The sequence below is a fragment of the Bactrocera dorsalis genome, chromosome 2 (assembly GCF_023373825.1).
Source record: "Bactrocera dorsalis isolate Fly_Bdor chromosome 2, ASM2337382v1, whole genome shotgun sequence".
NCBI classification, from domain to species: Eukaryota; Metazoa; Arthropoda; class Insecta; order Diptera; family Tephritidae; genus Bactrocera; species Bactrocera dorsalis.
In genome coordinates this window covers 56,269,996-56,290,460 of record NC_064304.1, presented here as the reverse complement: position 1 = coordinate 56,290,460, position 20,465 = coordinate 56,269,996, and the positions used below count along the sequence as shown (strand labels likewise).

Genomic DNA, 20,465 nt, shown 5'->3' with positions numbered 1-20,465 from the left:
TTTACAAATAAAAGCATAAAATAGCTCTATTTTATCATTTGTAATAACAATTGATAATTTAAAACAAAAATATATACCTATTTACTTATTTTTTGCATAAAAAATTTAACTTTGAACAAAATATTAAAATTTCATTGAAGTGCAAAGTATTAGTATGGCCACAACGAAATTGTGTACATGCAAAATGGACAGCTGCGTTGTTTTGTGTACATGCGTTGTTTTGTTTTCATTTCACTTTCGTACTCTCGTTTGTCGTTTGTCGTCTGTCGTCGTTATGTGTTCAGTACATAAGAAGGAGAAACTTTAACAGTGGCGCGTGAACAGAGCTGAGCATTCATTGAAAGTTATGCTCAGAAATATACATTCTTATTACAGACGTACATATGTTAGTCTTTTGGATATAATTATGTACATATATACGTTTACATGCAATCATATTAATTGATATGATTACCATTTTGCATATTTTTCTGAAACTGATAACATTCTAATAAAATTATGCTATTTTCAGAACTATATTTGTAGTTAATGTGCGAATAAGAGTTATTAAATATTTATAATGTTTGATAATATTATATAATTTCATATAAATATGTATGAATATGGTTGTATATACATACATATGCTACATACATGTGTACATATGTATATGAGATACCCTAAAACACTTAATATTATATATTACAACAATATTACATACATGTAAATCACATTTCATTATTTAAATTTTCATATGCATCTAGATCAGCGTTGTCCACGGCCTATGCGCACAATAGCGCACGGACAGTGCCAGACACCTCACACCAACATGTCGCGACAAGTGTCTGTGAAAGCACGATTGTGCTACTGTATTCAACTTCGTAGGCAAACTCCGTTGTTGCCACTTTTCTGACTTCTTTCTGTGAAGAAGCATCAGAAAGTTGTTCAATTTATGATTTTTAGCTTTTGCCATCGTCGCGAAAAGACGCTTCTAGGCAAAGGCATGCTCGGGGAGATGTTACGGCGTCTGTTTATATGAATGAAGCGAGGTCGCTTGTGGCATATGCCCCTGCGTTTATGAATGAAATCGTTTTTGTTGTAAAATTTACTACATTTGGGCTTCGCCAATTCGGCTGCGATATTGACTTGTGACGTTGTTGATGCTATATTAGACGATTGTTGTTTTTGTAGAACAATATCTACATATCTACATGTGACCGCATATAAGTATGTATGATGCTATTTGAAACAATTCTTGTTTTTGTAAAGCAATGTTTGTAGTAGTTTTTGTGGGTGACATATTTACATGTGTACGCATATTTGTATGTTGGTGTGTATATACATTATTTGCTCGACAATGTCGTACACATATGCATATGTAAGTATGTACATATCGAGCAGTGCGCGCACACTTTTTACTGATAAATGATAATATTAGGATTTGAATTTCAATTCTACCTACATAAGTATGTATGTATGTAACTGTGTGCTAATATCTAGATCAGTGTTGTCCAACATGACTGTGTGCACGTTATGCTTGTGTTGGTTATTCTAGCGTCAACTGATCGCAAAATTCTTCTTTGTTTGCCTACGAAGTTGAATACAGTAGCACAATCGTGCTTTCACAGACACTTGTCGCGACATGTTGGTGTGAGGTGTCTGGCACTGTCCGTGCGCTATTGTGCGCATAGGCCGTGGACAACGCTGATTTATAATATTCAATTCTAAAATATTTTTCCGTAGCTCGCAAAAATCAGCGTCGATATGTATGCAAGCTCATACATATGCATACATATTTACGCACGTTGGAGGGCAAAGCTGTTACCAGGCAAGGGAAGCGGTAACAATCGGCGATCGTTTGTTAGTTTCTTTCGCGTCTCGTCGCGTCAGTGCTTCGACAGATTGATGTGCTGAACACATAGAACGCGACAGAGTGCAAGCGCCATCTGAATCTGATATTGAAATACACACATTCTTAGGGACACAGTTATTTAGACAGCTGCACAACTACATAACTGTGTCCATATGAACGTGTATATTTTAATATTTGACAGATGTCGCTTGCAGTCTGCCCCGCTCAATGTGTTCCGGGCGTGACTCTTTGAGTTTCGACACATTGACTCTTGAAAAAACTTAAGCTTCAGCCATTGGTTGCCCGTGAAACGAAGATTTCGCATGAAGCAATAATTGTACACATTTACATACAAAGTTGTGGGTAGACAAATTTACAAACATTATGCGTATGTTTCTTTTTGTTTACATACACACATAATTACATATGTACGTGAATATGTGCGACCGCTTGGTCTTTTAACATGTTATCAAAACTTTTAAAGACCTGACCTGTAAATAAATATGTATGTACATACATATATATCTTATCAAGCCTATGTACATTAATTAAAGATTTACATACATACATAGGTAATAATGCATGTATGACTTTATTATATATTTCCAAAGATTTTAAGGAATTCATCATGAAATAGTTCAATTTGTACGTATAAACATGCTTGTGTGCTTTGATATAAAATATATAGAAAATATACATACATACATATGTATGTATGTATGTACATATATAAATTATATGCAGCATCGTTTGCGCATAGTAAAAAAGGGAATCTGTAAGCGTACATTCCTTAACATTGGAATTATCATTATTGTTCTCATTTAACACTGAAAATGCTCAATTCTGCTATTTTCGTGTCCCCTGATGTTAAGTGGTGAAACACGCTCATCCAAAACAGTAAATGTCCCAAAATTGAAATATCCCTAAATTATCGTTATCGTGAACCTTCTCTGTAAATATACGTTCTCTGGTATAAGTTTTATTATTATCCAATACAAGAACCAAATTTTATTTGCGTTCTTTAAGTTAAGCTTTTTTATCTGTACTAGATTAGCCTAAAAGTATACACTAAAATTGGTGAACGTTTGATCTGGTAGTTACCACGTATTTATTTTTACTAACTATTGGCTAACTAACTCAGAATTACCTGCGAATAATCCCTTATACAATAAACATATAATATTGATATAGCTGGATTATGCTTCGTATCCCGGGCCCTGGAGGGGGTCAGGAAATACCAACAAGCCAACCGAAAAAATTAGTTTCCGAAATAGATAAGTTGAAATAAAAATTGAAAGAATTAGAACAATTATTTGAACAATTAAAAAGTGAAAATCAAAAGCTTAAAGAACAAAAAAACCCACTTGTGCCTTATTATAGTCAATCACAATGCGAAACTGATGAAGAAAAATTAGCTCTGGAAACAGACTGGATTTAAAGCAAATAAAAGGCCTAGTAAAAAGCGTAAAGCCGAAGCTTCACCAGAAGTGATCTTAAAAGAAAGTACTTTTTCATCGAACGGTGAAAACCACGCAATTAAAAATGAAAAACATTAATAATACCAAAAGTTCATTTGTATTAAAACTATTAAATAACGATATTCATAAAAGAAGCGTTACATCAAGTGATGACTATAGATCAGTGACAAAAAAGTTGTCTGCGTCGGGAACTTCATAGTATTCCTCTGAAGACAAGCAAACGCGCCCAATAAAGGTTATGATTAAAAATCTCCACCATTCGTGAAGCATTAGTCATGTTATCGCTGATTTCATATTGGGTTGTCAAAAAATTCTTGCGGTATTTTTATTGAATTTTTTTTTTATTGAAATTGAAATTAATTCTTGATGACTCATGCCCAGCTCTTGACCGATGCTACGGCTGCTACAATGCCGGTCTCTTTCGACCAATTCAGCGATTTTATCGCAATTTTGGACGACAGGCATCCGGAGCGTGGCGCATCTTTGACCACCTCTACACCAGAACGAAAACGTTGAAACCATCGTTGTGCGGTGGAAATGGAAACTGTATCGGGTCCATAAACTGCACAAATTTTATTGGCGGCTTGAGATACATTTTTGCCTTTATCGTAGTAGTACTGTAAAATATGCCGTATTTTCTCTTTATTTTGCTCCATGTTTGCGACGCTATAACTCACGAACGACTTAAAAGAAACGACAATCAATCAAACACGTGTTAGCGCGTGGAATGGCTTTCCAAAAAGGTATAGCATGACCCGATGCGACGAATAAAACTAGAACTATGCGCTTTCAGCGCCAACTAGCGAAAATACCGCAAGACTTTTTTGACAACCAAATAGAAGAAGGTTTAAATGTTATGAAATAAACTCAATTTGAAAACTTGAGAACCTTTAAACATGTTTTTAACTACTTTTTATTCTAATGAAGACATCAAGAAAATTTATGAAATCAAACACATTCTTCACACCGTTGTTCTCATCGAGCCTATTAGAAATTCTAAACTTATTCCACAAGGTAAAAATTGCTAAGCATTTGAACACGCCAAGCACTTCTGTGGCAAAATATTAAAGTGCATTAAATGCGGTGGTAAGCACAAAACCATCGAGTGCCAAAAACCAAACTCGGAAAAACCAAAATGTTGTAACTGTGGTTAAAGCCATCCGGCAAACTACAGAGGATGCTTTGTTGCCAAGGAGCTTCAAAGCATTCGTAACAAAACTATTCTTGAAGAAAAAAAAGTTCCCATACATTTGCCCAGTACATGAAATAATCCACCCATTGGTAATAAAAGTACTGTCAACAAGCAGAATGGTGTACGGACGAGTAAGCTCACTTTTTCTGAAGTACTGAAAAGCAACTCAAACGTGGTGAACGAAAAAAACACAAAGATGACCGAAGACCTACTAACTCAAATCCTTGAGATGTTAAATAAACAATAAAAAATCAATATCGATCTGTGCAGCCGTTTAGATAACCTCGAAAAATATAAAAATAAAACAAAATCTAAGGCATGAATGGTGCTCTCCGAGTTATGACATGAAATGCAAATGAACTATTAAAGCACCAAGAAGAGCTTACTTCATAAAGAGAGAAAATAGATGTATGTCTAATACACGAAACTCATTTTACGAGACAGAGCCATATAACTTTCAGAAACTACGATATCTATCACACAATCCACCCTAGTAATTTTGCGAAGGGAGGCACTGCTGTTATTGTTAAAAACAGCATTAAACATTATGAGGATAGAAAAATCAGTATGCACAATATTCAAACAACAACTATTACATTAAAAGCAATGAACCAACCTTTGCCAATTACTGCTACATATTGCCCGCCGAGATACAAAATCCCCGTTGAGGAATACAAAGAACTTCTCAATATGCACCCACACAAATTTATTATGAGAGGCGACTTTAATGCTAAGCATGTTTACTGGGGATCGCGCCTAACGACAGCTAAATAGCGAGACTTATTCCATGTAGCTCAAGAAACCGGGGGTGAGTTTCTATCGGTCGGAACACCAACTTACTGGCCAACAACAAAATAGCAGATGTAATATACTTCTTTATAACTAGGCAGATATCTCGAAATTTCATAGAAATAGAAGGTGGGTTAGATCTAAGCTCTGATCACTCCACATTATATTTAACACTAAGTAAAACAGTTATTAAAAAAATCCTCCTATTTAAAAAAATAAAGTTACGACGCAAATGGGTTTGTTGCCATGTTGTTGCGCTCACCACTCGACAAAACAAACCTCAATAAGGCAACACCTGAATTAAAACGAGAAATCTCTCATATTAAGAATGAGTCAATTAACAAATATTTATCTCAACTATCCGCTGACAAAAAAGATGATTACTCACTCTGGAAAAGTACAAAATATCTGAAACGTCTAATAAGTCACATTGCACCACTAAAAGTTGCTCCCAATATATGGGCTAGAAGTGATTGTGATAAAGCTAATGCATTTGCAAAACACCTAGTTGAAACCTTTCGTCCAAACGAGGATAGCGAAATCGCGTTCCTCAGTAGTATTCAACAGGATCATGCAACAATCCCAACAATTACCATTTGTGAACTTAAAAGTGAAATTAAAAAGCTTAAACTTAAGAAAGCAGCTGGCTTCGATTTAATTACAGCTGAAGTGTTAAAGCAGTTACTATACAAATGTGTACTATGCGTCGAAAAAACAGCAGAAAAAGCTGCGCTAAACTTGCAACATGCAATTAATTCTGTGGTAAGATGGACTAAAAATGGAGAATAAAAGGAAACGGTGGAAAATCGGTTCATGTAAACTTTACAAACAAAAGAATCACTTATCAACCTATAAGTATACTAGATGTCTGCATACCATATGCAAATACAGCTAAATATCTTGGCATCACTCTCGATGCTAGATTACGTTGGAAGGAGCATATCAAAATAAAAAGGATTGAACTTAATCTGAAATTGTCGAAAAATGAAATGGCTAATTGGGTGAAGTCAAACCTGTCCATCCACAAATCCAAATTACTTCTTTATAAACAAATAATCAAGCCGGTATGGTCATATGGTACGCAACTGTGAGGATGTGCTAATGATAGCAGTATTAATATTATACAACGTTTTCAAAGCAAGTTGCTAAGAGGCATTGTAAATGCTCGTTGGTACTGCAGAAATGCTGATATTCATCGAGACCTAAGGATGAATACAGTCGCCAAAGAAATAAGGAGTCAGGCAAATGCCCACTACAAAAGGCTTAATACACATGTGAACGAGGAGGCGAGAAATCTTCCTTTAGACACGTGCCGCTCTAGTCAATTATGTCGAAAAAAACCACATATGTAGTTTAGAAGGAAGCTAAAATTTAAAGGAATAAATTATATACCATATATGTATGTATGAATATTACTATTAATTTCTCTGTAATTTGTTTTTAAGTTATTCAAATCAAACTGCTCGTTAGTTTTTGAAACTAGTTGTAGTGATATCAAACATTGTTAAAGTTTTAACACTAATCATACCAAGACTTAATATATACCTATTTCTACCATAGCGGGTCAAATGACCCGACTGTATGTTTCATGCTTGAATGTATGAAATACGGATGTTAGGAAGGAAATAAAAATATAAATTAAATTTATTATACGAGTACTTTATTAAACAAAATAGTATGTTGAACATTTCTATTACAAAAGCAAAAAATAAAAATTTTTAATTCATAGTTCATCGCATTTTTTACATATAAGTGTTCCCATTGCACGTTTTCTGCAAACATATTTTTTACATTTGGAGCAAATTTTGTTGGTTTTATTCTCTTTATCGTATCCTATTTGACATCTCATACGTTTATAAGCATCTGTAGTAGACTTAGGCAAGGATCCTTCGTATGTTTTTCTTGTTTTGGTTGTTCACGGGCTTCTCGAAAATTGGCACCAAGTTTTTCTGCTAGCTTGAGTAAAAAATCTTGTCTCGAGATATTTTCTCCTGTCGTTTGCTTGTACAAAATCCAGGCATTTATGCCAGCTAAATCAAGGATATTGAAAAATACTTGGAGAGGCCATCTGCAAGACTTAGATTTTGTAGTAAATTTCCTCGCCATTTGATCGGTCATGTCTACACCAAGTTTGGTTTTATTGTAATATGAAACAGTTTCAGGTAAACGTTTATCATTGTTTTCAACTTTAACGAATTTATGTTTAGAACTAAGTAAAATTACTTTTTTTTAGGGGCATGCGAATATTCGAAATTTCGAATTATTCGACGCGAATCGAACCGAATTATTGGATCCGAGATTCGACCCGTATATTCGCATTATTCGAATAGTTCGAATAATTTTAATATTTGACTAATCGAATCTAAGGATTCGATTCGACTCGAATCGAACTGGATTCGCATACCCCTACCTTTTTTGTTGGCTTACTTTTATAGATTGTAAGAGTACAATTATCTGTTGTAAAAATTTCCGGTGAAAATCCTTCCATTATCTTTCTTTTGCTTCGCAATTAGTGGTAGTTCTCTTTTATTTGACCAAATAGTTCCAACTAACGTAGTTATTTTGGCTAGGAGTTTGCTTGTGAAGAAGTTGTCTGTGGTCACAGTTCTTCCACAACCCGTAAATGGCTCAATGAGTTTGAATACAACATATTCAGAGAGTGGTACTGAAGAGGGCCTATATTCATCTTTTCCAAGATATGGAAGTGCCTTTATGACGTATTTGCTATCGACGTCCGATGTTAACCAAAGTTTGATTCCAAATTTATCCGGCTTGTTAGGCATGTATTGCGTAAATCTACATCGTACTTTAGTCGGAAATAGCTGTTCGTCTATAGTAATATTTTCACCCGGTTTGTAACAGTTTTGGCTGTTCTCAATGAAAATATCCCAAATTGCAGATGCCATAGCGAATTTATCTGTGTGTTCAAACGTCGGATCCGCTGACTTTTTTTTATCAAAACGAATAAATCTAAGAATTTCGGTACAATTATTTCTGCTCATAGTTTCAGAAAAAAATTTAGACCCCCATATGATAATCCACAAAAAGGAAATATTCAAATTATTTGCTCGATATACAGCTCGAGCATATAAAATTCCAATAAATGCATCTAATTTTTTTTTAGATAAACCTCCTGTTGGGCCTACTTCTTGCTTGAAAATGTTATGAAGTGGTGGTCTTTTAGGTGTGCCACCTATTTGTATTTCTTCCCAAACAGATCCATCAATTGCAACATTTTGTTCATTTATTTCTACTTCACTTTCTTCCGAACTTGAGAGTAATCTTATTCTTTTTCGGCCACTACATACATTCACAATATTTTCCTTCATCGTCAATATCTGTAGAATCAAACTACATAATTTTTATTTGCAACCAATATATCTTCATTTCCAGAAAATTCATCTTCACTAATGGCTAAATGAGCATCTGACCCCTCTCTTAATATAATAAAGCTACACCCACACGTACACACCATACTCAACACGGTTACACCATCCACATCATCCACACATCATACTCCACACATCATACTCCACACATCTACACCAATATTCATCCCACACACACCAACTCATCATCATCTACACCACACCTTTTACACCACACACGAGGACACCAAACACAATCAACATACGATCCGCGCACATATACGCATCTACCGGCATTTTTCTTATCCCGCATTTCTTAACTTAAAACCACTGGTAAGTGCCGCGAGTTTTTATATAAAAAACCCTCTGAGTTTTTTTCTATGGTCCTTCGAAGCCGTACCGGACGGCACTAGTGATAACTTTTAAAAATCGAAAAAAAAAAAAAATTTTAACTTAATCACGGTGACGCGACGACGCGGTAAATAAAATCAATTACAAAATCGTTGTGCAGTGAAAGAATATACATACTTGTACACTGGTACATATACGGAAACAAGCACATTCTATGTGCACAAAATTATAATTTAACAAAGAAAAAAAACACTGTGAAAAAGCGTGACAAAATCTTTCAAAAGTGAAAAAAAAAAAACGGTGAAAAAAAATTGTCAAAAGTGTGAAAACCGTTAGTGACAAAACTGTAAGAACAAAAAAAAAAAAAAATAACCGTGAAATATTAATACATATTGAAAAAAAAAAAAATCTTGCTGGTGATGGTGAAAAGTGAAAAAAACGGTGGTGCCAAAATCTAAGAAAAAACAAGTAAGGAAGGGCTAAGTTCGGGTGTCACCGAACATTTTATACTCTCGCATGATAAAGTGATAATCGAGATTTCATTATCCGTCATTTACATATTTTTCTATTTTGGTTCCTAATGTATATATTGTACTATACAGAGAAGGCATCAGATAGAATTCAAAATAGCGTTATATTGGAAGAAGGCGTGTTTGTGAACTGATTTCCTGCATATTTCGTACATGTCATCAGGGTGTTAAAAAAGTATTATATACCGAATTTCATTGAAATCGGTCGAGTAGTTCCTGAGATACGGTTTTTGGTCCATAAGTGGGCGACGCCACGCCCATTTTCAATTTTTAAAAGAAGCCTGAGTGCAGCTTCCTTTTGCCATTTCTTCGGTAAAATTTAGTGTTTCTAAGGTTTTTTGTTAGTCGGTTAACGCACTTTTAGTGACTTTCAACATAACCTTTGTATGGGAGGTGGGCGTGGTTATTATCCGATTTCTTCCCTTTTTGAACTGTATATGGAAATGCTTGGAAGAAACAACCCTATAGAGTTTGGTTGACATAGCTATAGTAGTTTCCGAGATATATACAAAAAACTTAGTAGGGGGCGGGGCCACGCCCACTTTCCAAAAAAATTACGTCCAAATATGCCCCTCCCTAATGCGATCCTTCGTGCCAAATTTCACTTTAATACCTTTATTTATGGCTTAGTTATGACACTTTATAGGTTTTCGGTTTCCGCCATTTTGTGGGCGTGGCAGTGGGCCGATTTTGCCCATCTTCGAACTTAACCTTCCTATGGAGCCAAGAAATACGTGTACCAAGTTTCATCACGATATCTCAATTTTTACTCAAGTTACAGCTTGCACGGACGGACGGACGGACAGACGGACGGACGGACAGACAGACATCCGGATTTCAACTCTACTCGTCACCCTGATCACTTTGGTATATATAACCCTATATCTGACTCTTTTAGTTTTAGGACTTACAAACAACCGTTATGTGAACAAAACTATAATACTCTCTTTAGCAACTTTGTTGCGAGAGTATAAAAAACCCGTTGGTGCCAAAACGGGAAGAAAAGGAAAAAACCGGTAATGACAAATCTTTGGAAAAAGAAAAAAAAAACAAAATATATATAAATAAATAAACGATTGGTGACAACAGTTAGCAAAAACGGCAAAAATTTTTTACATGCATGCATAAAAATGCATAACATATAAAACAGGGAACAAACGTGCAAAGTGCGAAAAGAAAAAAAGGAGGAAAGTGCGGTGGAAAAAGAGAAAAAAAAATTTTATGATATACTCATACATATATGCATATATAAATTAAAGAGAGATAGTGGAGTGGCAAAAGTGACCGAAAACATAACAAAAAAAAAAAACCTTAAGTGTGCATAAGTGAGGTGAAAAAATTGCGCTGTGAAAAAGAAAAAAAAAGGAAAAAAAGTAAAGAGAAAATAGAAAATAGAAAATATAACAAAGTCAATAAAGGCATAGTTAGTCAGGTGCAGTGAAAAATAACTTACAAACGGAAAAAGAAAAGGCAAAAAAGATAGTCACCAAGGAATCACCACAGCAAGCAGCAGCGCAAGGATTGGAGAAAGAAGCACAGGCACAAGCAAAGGCAAAAGCGAAGGCACATAAACACAGACACATACACTCATATTATCCCCAAAAGCCCCTGGGGGAATTCAAAGTGAGTTGTATCGTTCCTTTCAATTTATATATCTCTTTCATATACATATGTATGGTAGAATCTAAACTTAAATTTACGGTTCAGACCAAATTTCAGGTCGAAAAATAATTGAAAACCGTTACCAAACTGTTTTCGGAGTTCGGTTTATTTTTCGGTAAAAACCAAAAACCGCTAACAAAACAGTTTGGTACTGTATATAACAGATTAAATGATTACCGTTGTGTTATAACACAAAATTACCCCGAGAAAATACATATTAAAATTCAAGTATTTACCTTTGAAATTTCCAGCAAGACCCCTTATACTTAACCAAGTATAAGCAGAATTGCTAAAAGTAAGCTACGGTAATCAAAAAGAAAAACAAAAGCGTAGTGAGAATTCAAGTTTATACCATACATACATATGTACATATATTTCACGTATATTTGTAAAAACAATAAAGAGCATAATGGCTCAGTTACTGCTAAAATTATATGCATATTTCAAAATATATACATTTACATACTTACATATATTCTAAAGTCAGACAATCATTATATTTTCTTTTCGCGGCCTCTTCTCACTGCGTACATATGTATATACATACGTATGTATATGCGTCGCAGTTATACAATTACATACTTATATACTTACTAACAAGCTAATTTGCGAAAATTACCTACGGGCACTTGGTTCTCTATTCGTGATTTATTCGTACCGCGAACACATATACATACATATATATGCATATATTATATATATACATAAAAACGAGTGAGCTTGAGAGAATTTCCTGCGGTCGTTTAATCCCTTTTCGTGGTTTCTTCGTACGAACATATATACATATTTACATACATGCGTATATATATAAGTTAATACAACAAATATTTATTTCAACAATATTCATTGCTACAATGTAATTGTTAAAGTTCAATAACTTAAAAGTTGACACAACAAATATTTATTTCAACAATATTCATTGCTACAATGTAATTGTTAAAGTTCAATAACTTAAAAGTTGACACAACAAATATTTATTTCAACATAACAACAATCATTGCAACAATGTTGTTGTTAAAGTTGAATAACATAAACAAACATCCGCTGCAACTCCCAAAAGTGATCGACATTATTGCTGATCAATAAATAATAATATCAACAACAATAATCAACTTCAATTCTGCTGACCATTCAACATCCGTTAAACTCTGCCGACGCCGTTGCCGTTGAACCACAGCTAGCTTAGGGTATTTTTAAGATTCTATGTATCAGTTTCTTTCCAAAACTCAATAAAGTGAAACATTAACTGGCGCCCGAGCAGGGACCAACGAGGATAAAAACTTAAAAGTAGACCTTGTTGGACAACATCGGTGGATTGCAAGTCTTGTCAGGTCAGCCCGCAGGACACCCTCTACACTTGTGTAAGCTGCAGGATCCCTAGTAGGAAGCAAACGGGACAAAATCCGAGTTACCAGGAGGAGCGACCACATCAAATTCCCTAATGTATGTAAGTTAGAATTTAAGTAATTTTGAAACATAAGTGAATTAAAAAATTAAAGTTTGATATTTGAAAGTGAAAAGAAAAGAAATAAATAAAGTATGCCAGAAATTATACCTGATATGTTGAAAATTTATGAAAAAAATATACAGATATTAAGTTTAATTGAAAATAAAAATTATATTAGAGAATTTTAAATTTTATACAAACAAATTGATATTAAATCTCAAAACATAATTATTAAGTAGAAAACTAAAATTTTATATAAATATTTCATAAAATGCTAAACCTAAGTGAAAGTGAAATTAACTAAATGAAATTGTGAAATTTAAGTGCATATAAAATTACAAATAATCAAAAGGGCGTAAAGCGATAAAAAAATAATAACTCCTACTTTTGCAAACAATTAACTTAACGAAGTTTTGTAAGCAAAAGTAGTATAATTTAACCCAATTCTGCGATTCCTACCCAAAGGACCCTCCAGGATAAAAGGGTAAAACCAGCTACTGGTTTTCAAAAACAATAATAATAAATTAAAATAATGTTATTGATTGATTAAGGCGAATCATGAAAAACTTATGGTAGTAAAAATACTCCAATCAAGTTAATAATACAAAATTAAATTTTGATAAAACGGATGGCTAATCCAAATAATTTAGTTAGACTCCCATTAATTGATATTGAAGAAAATCCCCATCAACGACAAAGACAGTTACAAAGACAAGCGACATTTCAAAACAACAGAAATATGACCCAACCTAGCGACTTAACAAATGCCATTCGGCAAGTGTTATATGAACAATTACCGATTTTATTACAACAAACTCAAAATCAAACATTTGATTTTATCAATGTAGAGAGTCAAGGAATTGACCAAGAGCACCTAGGTAATTTAGGAGAACTAGACAAAGTGCCAGACATAGTAAAAAGTTTAAGAGAATTTTCCGGTGACCCAGCCGAGTTTGGCTCATGGAAAAAAAGTGTAGACAGAATTTTAAGAACTTACGAACACACAGTTGGTACGCCAAAATACTTTGGTATTTTGCATACCATTCGCAATAAAATAACTGGTAACGCAGACACTGCGTTAGAATCGTACAACGTACCTTTAAATTGGAGTGCCATCTCCAAATGCCTTACGCTACATTATGCAGATAAAAGGGACTTGGGTACATTAGAGTACCAAGTGACCACCATAGCACAAGGTGCTAACCAGTCTGTTGAGGAATTCCATCAGGCCGTCTATAAACATTTATCGTTGATCCTTAATAAGATAGGGTGTATGGAATTAGGCAGAGAATCGGAACAATTAATGACCAAGCTGTACAGGGATAAGGCTCTTGATACCTTTATTCGCGGATTACGTGGAGACCTTTCACGTCTTCTCGGCATGAAGGAGTCTGCTAATTTACCAACTGCATTGCATTTATGTTTGAAACTGGAAAATCAAGCAAACCGTACCAATCATGCGTCAAATAGAGGACAACAAAACATATTTAGAAATCAACCCAATAGACCAACGTTAGTACCACGCCAGGTTCCGACACCTCATTTTTCATATTTTCAAGCTAGACCACTTCTTCCACCTAGAATTAACACTTCGCAAAACCCAACTATGAATCCCAGACAATTAAATAATTTTTTCGAACAACCACAACAAAAGCCATATTTTACTAATATAGGTAACCAATTCGCACAGAACCATAACATACAACGACCATTATACCAACAACCTCGTCCTATGGTTGCCAAACCACAACCACGACCAGAACCGATGGACATTGACAGAAGTATCCAAACTAAGCAGATTAACTACATGAACCGACCACAATTTGATTTAGGTAAAAGACCACCCATGCCCACTGACGAGATAGCCAAACGACAAAGGAATTTTAATATTCAGACAGATACTTACCAACAAACAGGCACAGAAGAACCAGTACCAACTATGGCTGATTATCAGCAAACTATTTCAGAACAAGAAGAACAGACAGATTACGATGAAACACTTAGCGACTATACCGAAGTTATTGAAAATAGTGATCAAGAACAGCAAACCGATAATATTTATATTAATTTTTTAGAAATAACTGACTCCTCACTTCCATATTTCGAATGTAAGGTGAGTAGCGGACAAATGCTTAAAATACTGATTGATACCGGATCCAATAGAAATTATATTCAGCCAAAATTTGTTCAGAATCCACTACAGAATGAAACCCCATTTAATGCAGTATCCGTATGAGGTAAAATAAAAATAACCCATTACAAAATGGCTAATTTGTTTAATGATCCAAAATCAATAGTTAAATTTTTTTTATTACCCACACTCAGAACATTTGACGGAATATTAGGAAATGACAGTTTGAAGGAACTTGGTGCAATTATTGACACCGAAAGAGGTAAATTGTTCCTTAGAAACGGCATGAGTATTCCCATAAAAGAGAAAAATTTTGTATCAGTAAATGCAATTATACCCAAATTAGATCATCTCGCAAATTATCAACGAAAAGAATTAAATCATTTGTTTAAAAAATGCCCAAATTTGTTTCCAAAACCCGATGACAAACTGACCTATACCACTAACGTTGAAGCCGAAATACGCACAAGTACAGATCACGAACCAATTACACATAATTGTAATTGGAAAAAAGGTGGAATAGCGATTAAAAGATTGAAGTCATACCTGGATGAGTACAATAAGCAATTACTCTATAAACTAGGAAAAGAAAATATTGTAGCCGATGCATTGTCTCGAGTACCAAAACAATATGAAATTAATTCAATAACAGAAACCCAACACAGTGTTCAAAGCTCTTCTCATAATCTTATTCCCAGCATTGAGGTACCGATAAACGCTTTTAAAAACCAAATTTTTATTTACAAAGAACATCCTCCTGACTACAAGTTTACCATTCCATTTCCTACATTTCATAGACACACTGTTTTTCAACCAACATATTCTGATGATGATCTAATGAAAATATTAAGAAAGTACTTAAACCCTTCAGTAACAAATGGAATCTACACGACAGAAGACATAATGGGACAGATTCAAAGACTGTATCCGGAAAATTTAAGATCCTTTAAAATCAGATTTACTCAAATGAAGGTAGAAATCCATAACAAGGACCGCAAAAAAATTAAAACTTAGACACCAGGGCAGACAATATTTGTTAAGCAAAATAGCAGATTAGGATCTAAACTTTCACCACGATATAAAAAGGAAATTGTAAAAGAAGACAAACACACAACAATTATTACAGCAAATGGGAGAGTTGTTCATAAAAGTAACATCAAAAATGTTTAGTTAGTCAAATGTCTAACTTACAGAAAAAAAAAATAATTATTTCTAACCTTTTATAATTCAGAATAGTTCCAGGATAATTTAACTCTTATTGTGGTTGCCAATGGCAAAGGCAAATCTCGACATTACGAACTATACAGACGCACATACCATTACCATCTATAAAGGAATAGGGAAGCTACAAACGTCATCCATAAAATTAATCCACTTAATAGATCTTCAGCAAATAGAAATTGAACTTCTAAAAATTCGTGAACATACCATTAAAGATCTTAAAACAAGTTATCTCTTTCATACTCTAACTCACGAAATAGTACAATCACTCACTGCATTAAATACACTCACTTTGCAAGACCGCCAAACTAGATCAATAAATTGGATTGGATCAGCCTGGAAATATGTTGCAGGAAATCCAGATCATGATGATCTATTAATAATACAAAATAATCTAAATAGCCTTAATACAAACAATAACAACCAGATAATTATAAATAAACAACTACAGAATAGAATTAATGACTTAACTACAATTTCAAGTATGTTAAAAAATGCAATAAAGAAAGATAATTTGTTTAATAATGAAATAGCAATAAGTTTCCGAAATCAAGTAAGACTAATCAAAGAAGAAATAATAAATGTCAAATATGCAACTCAATGGGCAAAAAAAAATATAATAAATACTTTACTTTTAAACGAAATAGAATTACAAGAAGTCCACAAAATATTTCAAAAAAATAATATAACAACTTTATCAGTCGAAGAAATGTTAGAGTTCGCTGAAGTATCAGTCTTACATAATAAAACAGCTATTGTTTACATTGTAAAAATTCCAGAATTAGAAGCAACCAATATCAAAATTTATTAATAAAACCAGTTGTAAAAAATAAACTAATAGTTCACTTAGAAACAGATGAAATATTTTTGTCCGAAAAATCTATGTTAAAAGTACCAAAAAATTGTAAAATATCCAACAATATAAAAATTTGTAAAAAAGATACAACCATTAACTTAAGAGAATCCAAATGTATTTCTAAATTAGTTGAGGGCAAAGAATCGCTGTGTGATTTCAGTAATGCAGACCATATCCCAGAAATCGAAGAGATTGACAACAGCTTAATCCTACTTAACAACTTTAACGGCAGTCTAATACAGAATAATATAACCCATCATCTGAAAGGAACATATCTCGTACACTATTGGAATGAGAACATAACCATAAATAATAAAGAATTCAGCAACAAGGAGAAAACTATTTTGAAACCCGGAGCACCACTCATCCAAATGACCCCAATAGAATTGGAGCGTCTTCAAATATTATCATTGGAATCCCTACACGCACTCAACATAAAAAATAGGAAACAATTAGACCAAATAAATACAGATTCCTCCTCGAACCGAATAGCTATAATTTTTCTATCGGCCATTATTATAGCAATAGTTGTAATACAAAAATTTTGTATAAAACCAAAGGAAAACCTAATCCTACAAATTGGAAAAGTTCCGACAGAAATCATGAGTGAAGCGAACAATTTTCCTAGATCAGTCCAACCACAATTTAATAACATACCATACTTTTAAAGCTACTTGAGGACAAGTAGGAATTTGAGGAGGGAGAGTTAATACAACAAATATTTATTTCAACAATATTCATTGCTACAATGTAATTGTTAAAGTTCAATAACTTAAAAGTTGACACAACAAATATTTATTTCAACAATATTCATTGCTACAATGTAATTGTTAAAGTTCAATAACTTAAAAGTTGACACAACAAATATTTATTTCAACAATATTCATTGCTACAATGTAATTGTTAAAGTTCAATAACTTAAAAGTTGACACAACAAATATTTATTTCAACATAACAACAATCATTGCAACAATGTTGTTGTTAAAGTTGAATAACATAAACAAACATCCGCTGCAACTCCCAAAAGTGATCGACATTATTGCTGATCAATAAATAATAATATCAACAACAATAATCAACTTCAATTCTGCTGACCATTCAACATCCGTTAAACTCTGCCGACGCCATTGCCGTTGAACCACAGCTAGCTTAGGGTATTTTTAAGATTCTATGTATCAGTTTCTTTCCAAAACTCAATAAAGTAAAACATTAACTTATATGCACATACGGGCGCATATAAATATCATATATACAATATATACTGAAAAGTATCCCCGATCGACATCGGGTACAGATTATATAACAAATAGACTGTTTTTTCATAACAACTTTCTCTTCATAATTAAATATTTGTACAAAAGTGTATTGTCTCATATGTAGATACGCTCATTGCTTCGAAGTCCACATTGGCATATTCCCGCAATACCCCTTGATTTTTGAGCAACAAAAACAAGCAGGATTGCATAAAAAACCAAAAGCGTAATACATATGTACATACATGCATATGTACAAAGTGCAGTGATCTCTAAAAACGAGCGCTCATTAGCACATAATAAACAAAAGATCCACCTATAGGTATACCCTATAGGACATTTGGACATAAAATATATATAAAACAAATATACATAGGAAAATAAACATATAAAAAAAAATGCCGGTCAATAATAAATAATAAAATCAAATTTAAGCGATATTCCGTACGTGATTTGGAAAACTCTTATTTACATAAAAGAGTTCACGTCTAAACATTTCGTTCAAAACTCTTATTTAAGCAAAAGAGTTCGCGTGTAAACTAGTGATGAGCGATATTTCACTACCGGTGATTTTTTCACTGTGATTGAAAAATCGCAAATCGCAACTGCGATCACTTTTTATAAATAGCAGTTCGCTTCTATGAACTGCGATTGCGATCGCAGTTCGAACCAGTGATTGCGATCGCAGTTCGAAACTGTGATCGCAGTTCGAACGTGTGATTTACGATAGCAGTTCGAACCTGTGAATTACGATCACAATAGCAAATAGCAGAGAAGTAACAACTTTCTTCAGGGTATTGTATATATCGTATATGCTATTTTTCGTCATAGCGGTTTGAAGTTTTGAGTGTAACGTTCTTATAATTTTTAATAATGGCAGGAAATGTATCAAGGAAAAAAAGTGAAGTGTGATGTTTGAATTGGTAGATGAAATATAATCAAAATGGAATATTTTAATTTGTTTTAATAAAATTTTTAATATTACTTATTGTTAAAACCAAATTTGAAAGCTTTTTGTGATGAAAACAAGAATTGTAACTAATTAATTTCAGAAAAAATAATGGAATAAAAAAATTACGCGTTTTTAATATTTTCCCAAAGATTAGGAAACTCGCGTTAATTATTTGGTCTTGAAAATATTAAAAGCGGGTATACTAAACAAACAAATTATCAACCACACTAATGGTAATTCCTTCTAAGAAATGTGTGAAACCATCATACCAACATATAAATGAACTATGCAATACGCTCTAAGTGTCAGGTAGCCGAACCACTCCAACATTTGCGAAAATGTAGTGAAAAGAAAGGCGGAAAAACTTGACTCGAGTTACAGGAGCCAAAAGAGAATTTGCCGCCAATAACGACAAAATGTTTCCGTCGTTTCCATGACAGTCGGGTCTACGTAAGTGGAACAGACCCGGACTTTTATTCGGCCAAACAGTGTCAAATTGGCAGAATCTGCCGCTACAACAACAACAACGACGTTCGAACGTCGACTTAGTTGCGATCGCAATAGCAATATAAAATCACAGTGATTTAAAAATAGCAATCACTGAAATCACAGTGATTTAAAAATCGCAATATCGCTCATCTCTAGTGTAAACATATACATACATATATACAAAAACATTTTGAAAGTTCGGTTATCAAAAAGCCATTGGTTTTATTGATTCTCTTTGAAACTCTTGCATACAAAAGAGTTTTCTTTTCTATATATTATATACAAAACTATTTCTGTACATCTACCAGTCTAGTTTACACTTAGACATTTTAAAATATTTCAAAACATTTTCTAAATGAGTTCAGATTCAAAAGAATCTAAAGCAATACAATCACTAAAAGTTCCAAAAATGGTTTTAGAAGAAAAGAGCCCATGTACACCTGCTGAAGCTACACGCTCAAAGCAAGGTGCTACAAAAGTAAAGAGGGGTAAAGATATTTCTTATACAAAATTCATTGCTGAGAGTGACAGTTTAATACGATACTGCACTCGATTTTCATCTTCACCGATTCAAGACAATTCTGAATCGGTCTTAGAAATCAAAAAAGATAATTTAGACAATTTTTGGACGCGTCTCCAAGCGGCATATGACGCAATCGTAGAATCTGACGAATCAGATCTACCTGAAAATTTCAAATCTTCAGCATACTCCAAATATGAAAACTGCCTAGACCAGTACGAAGAGACGAAAGCGATGATCTCAGATCAGCTAAAATTAATTAATGCAATTGCACCTACTCCACTTCCGCGAGTAGAGATGCCACAAGTACAAAGTCAAGAGGCGAATTCAGGTATCCACTTGAAGGTGCCCGCATGTGACACAGAAATTTTTCATGGGGGTTATGAACAATGGCC

General features: G+C 33.8%; 1 protein-coding gene and 1 long non-coding RNA gene across 12 annotated transcripts in view; both read right to left on the bottom strand.

Annotated features, from left to right (window-relative positions):
• The window catches only part of LOC125776402 (uncharacterized), a 30,290-nt gene extending 29,766 nt beyond the window's left edge, over positions 1–524 (bottom strand). The window contains exon 1 of the long non-coding RNA XR_007421675.1: positions 288–524. This is a non-coding gene — a long non-coding RNA (uncharacterized LOC125776402). The remainder of the gene's footprint in view (positions 1–287) is intronic.
• Positions 1–20,465, bottom strand: part of LOC105233704 (uncharacterized) — a 746,688-nt gene that overhangs the window by 554,589 nt on the left and 171,634 nt on the right. The gene's annotated exons all lie outside the window — the stretch shown is intronic.